The sequence below is a fragment of the Leptonychotes weddellii genome, chromosome 5, assembly GCF_054177405.1.
Source record: "Leptonychotes weddellii isolate Sample4059 chromosome 5, ASM5417740v2, whole genome shotgun sequence".
NCBI lineage: Eukaryota > Metazoa > Chordata > Mammalia > Carnivora > Phocidae > Leptonychotes > Leptonychotes weddellii.
Window position 1 is genome coordinate 68086044 of NC_138373.1, and position 4316 is coordinate 68090359.

Below are 4316 nucleotides of genomic sequence, written 5' to 3' on the forward strand. Positions count from 1 at the left end.
GAGCATCTTAACAATGTCTTTTGTGGCCAGCAGGGGCAAATATCCAAAGCACAACAGAAACAAAATAATCCCACCTTAACAAAAACAAGTAAAGAAAATTTAAACATATACATGTCTTCCTGTCTACGACAAAGGTCAAGTTCTTCCATTTCATTAGACTTGTATCATCTTCACTGACAAAGACCAACATAAACAACCAAACACCAACAATGGAGAAACACCACAGCTTAATTTTTTTTTTAAAGAGAGTATAATATCAACATGTATGCAAATAAACCAAATCACCTTACAGCTGCCCATTAAGACCCCTGATTTCCTCATCTTTATCTCCCAGTCTACAATCTCAAATTCTGAGACCTTGAAGTCATATAGATAATAGAAACTGGAGGCTGGAAGGCAAGTTTTTGCAAAAGTGTAACCCGTACCACCCAAGCGAGCCAACTATCTTGGAGTTTTGTGACCCACTCCTTTCCCCTTGCTCCACTCTCAATTCCCTGTTACTCCATTATACTGCTCAACATGTTTTTATACATATAAGTGTCAAGGTAACAGGTGCCAATGAAAACAATTCATTTTCTCTAGTATCCTGAAGAGTATCACTTGCTTCTGTACCCATGCCAATATGACACCCCAGATGGTGTTTAACAGAGCCAAAGGGTGGCATTCCTATCTTGAAATCAACGGAAAATGGATTTTTATTAGTTCAAATATGAGCTGATCTAGAGAAATCAACAGGGATAATGTTAAATGTGAAAAATTTTTAAAAAGGATAAAGATCAATTCCAAAACTGTTCATTCGTAGCCAGTGCTCTAAAGCCTTGCCAGTCAAAGCATCCTCTGCAGATCAGCACCACTGGCACTGCCTAAGAGCTGTTAGGAAGGTAAAAAGCCCAGGCCCTATCCAAACCCACATCAGAACGACATTTTAACAAACTCCAATACAATTTGTATGCCATCAAAATTTGAGAAGCACAGTTCTAAATTACCTTACCAAATAAATCCCACTATCTAAAATATAAGTTGTTGTGGAGCTTTTCTTGAGCAAGGCTGTAAGTGTTGTATGAATCACCAGGGCAACACCCAGAAATAATCCCATCACTACTGAAGGTATATCTTATACAGCAGGCTAGAAATGGTTAAAAAAAAAAAAAAAAGTGGCAATTCTCACCAAAGGATAACACAATTAATCCAACTTATGACCCCCATACTCCAAGGAGGTAAAAACATATATTTAAAAATGTATTATAATCTACATATTGTGTCTGGACCTCACAAGGACATACAAAACAAGAAACAGAGGAAAGTTAAGGTATGCGGTAAACATGAAATCAGAGAAACTGAATTTGTACTAAAGACTGCCATATCGTAGCAATGACTCTGAGTAAGTCAACTGAATCCTCTGAATCTCAATTTTCTCATCTGTAAAACAGGAAAATATCATCCACTTCATACCATTGTTATGATCTGAAGTGAGATAAAGAGAGATTGGGACGGACGAGGTTTGTCAGATAAAATATTGGAAGTCCATTCAAATTTTTATTTCAGATATGTGACAATGTTTTAGTATTGTCAGATAAAATATTGGAAGTCCATTCAAATTTTTATTTCAGATACGTGACAATGTTTTAGTATAAGTATGTCCCAGTATGTACAACACACTAATACTAAAAATGCAGTCACTGTTTATCTGAAACACAAATTTAACTGATATCTTCGTATGTGTATTTGCTAAATCTGGCAACCATATACAAATTCAAATTTTAACTAAATTTAGCCTTTCCTCCCTTTTCTACAGAATTTGCCATCTTTAGCTCATGTACAGAATGCCAGGTAATTGTCTACAGCTGCTACTAAGAAAAACTACATTTACCACTTTTCAATGCATGATGGCACAAAACCCAATACTTTTCAGTAGAACAGTTAGGTAGATCAGTACAGGTATGTGTTCATACATTTTTTTCTACCAATGAATCATTCAAAATAATAACACTATATTTCAGGAGAACTTAGGTAACGGGGGTGTGGCTACACTGTGCTTGCGTGACCCATTACAAAAAGACGAGGCAATAGTATTGTTTGAAAGGAAAGAAAATAAGGAAAAACACTCTTGAACAATAATGCTATTTAAGAAAGGCAAAAGAATGACAAGCAGAAGCAAAAAATGCAATTAAAAACAGATCATTCTCCTAGATTATAAACTCTTGTCTGTCAATCAAACTCCTTGTAAATAGATCACACAAGGTCAGAAATGCTCTTGGGCCTATAAAATCCTGAACATTTCAGCTAAAAACAAAAAAGAAAAGAATGAAGCCTTCAAAATATAGTTATACCTCTTTTTGTAAATGTTACTTATGAGGTTTTAGTGCCTAGTATCAGACAATAATGAAAAAAAAAACCTCTAAGATGTGCAATCAGAGAAATGGCTCGTTGACTAAGTTAGATTTTATTTTATTTTTTTTTAAGATTTTATTTATTTGACAGAGAGAGAGAGAAATCACAAGTAGGCAGACAGGCAGGCAGAGGCAGAGGGAGAAGCAGGCTCCCTGCTGAGCACAGAGCCTGATGTGGGGCTCGATCCCAGGACCCTGGGATCATGACCTGAACCGAAGGCAGATGCTTAACCATCTGAGCCACCCAGGAGTCCCCTAAGTTAGATTTTAGAAATCATTGTAGAACTCTTTGTTGTTCTACAACTCTTTCATCAAATTAGATTAAAGAGACTGCAACAGGAATGAATGTGAGCAAGACATAAAGTATTTAACTTTTATTACATAACAATACAGGGAGACTCTGGTCTAAATGCAGTTGACAGAAAGTATCCCACAGATCTGCTTTGAAGACAAGTCTGCAACAGGCATGCTAAACAAAATAGGGGTAACAATAATATTGAGCTCAATTTGTGTAGACCAGAGAATGAGTAAAAGAGATGACAATTATAGGCTTCACCTATTAAATGTCTTGTCTTTAGCCAAAGGTGCCGCTAAATAAAAAGTAACAATGATTCTGAATCAAATCATATATTTTCATCTATTCAAGGAATCATTTCTTTGCATTCCTTCTGTGGGGATAATGTCATTGAATAGTAACTGAAGACATGTATATATGTTTAAGGATAGAGAATGAATCTTCAGTCATCATTACTCTAAATAAAAATCTCTCTGCTTTGTACTAAACGGAAACAGGGGACAGAGGAAAGCAGGAGAGAAGAAGAGAGGAAGAGAGAAAACAAATCTGTCCAAACCAGAAATGCTTAAAAAACAAACATTACACTTAAGTGTCACTATTAACACAAAACAGGTGGTTAAAACAAACACTTAAGAGTTAAGTATCTTGCCCAAGGTCTCATAATGAAGTTATCCAAATATCCAATCCAATCTTAAACCATCAATACTCTCTGGATGGTCTGCTCAACTGGACTTAGCAAAACATAATTAAAATGGTGAAATGCTTCTGTATAAAAAAATACTGCACTAAATTCCAACCTGAAACAAAGAATGACTTTTTTTACACACCACAACCAAAATGATTTTTGCCACTGGAAAAACAAAACCTGTTTTATTTTGTATTCCTTGGAAAATAAACTTATTTAGAAGTAAGTATAGTTTAATGGCATTTACTGCTAGAGTAAAAACTACTAAAATGAACCAGCTAACAATATTATAATTAACATAACTTGTAACTCAGAGAATTATGCATACAACAATGACTTCCACAAACAAATTCTTCTGGGGCAGGGTTTTGTTTAGAGATATTTAGATCAAAACCTGTCATACAAAAGACAAAAGTAGTAAAACCTCCCCGAAAAATATGTCCACTTGATGTTTAAGTTAGAGATCAAAGTTCTCCAAACACAAGGCTTCACAAGTCTCAGAGACAAAGAGAAAATCAAGCAGCTCAGGACAAGAAGTCTGTCACCTACAACGGTAGAAACATTAGATTGCCAGACCTATCCACAGAGACCTGGCAGGCCAGAAAGGACTGGCATGATATATTCAGAGCACTAAATGAGAAAAATATGCAGCCAAGAATACTATATCCAGCTAGCCTCATTGAAAATAGAAGGAGAGATAAAAAGCTTCCAGGACAAACAAAAACTAAAAGAATTTGCGAACACAAAACCAGCCCTACAAGAAATATTGAAAGGGGTCCTCTAAACAAAGGGAGAGCCTAAAAGTAAAATAGACCAGAAAGGAACACAGACAATATACAGTAACAGTCACCTTGCAGGCAATACAATGGCACTAAATTCATATCTTTCAATAGTTACCCTGAATGTAAATGGGCTAAATGCCCCAATCAAAAGACAAAGAGTATCA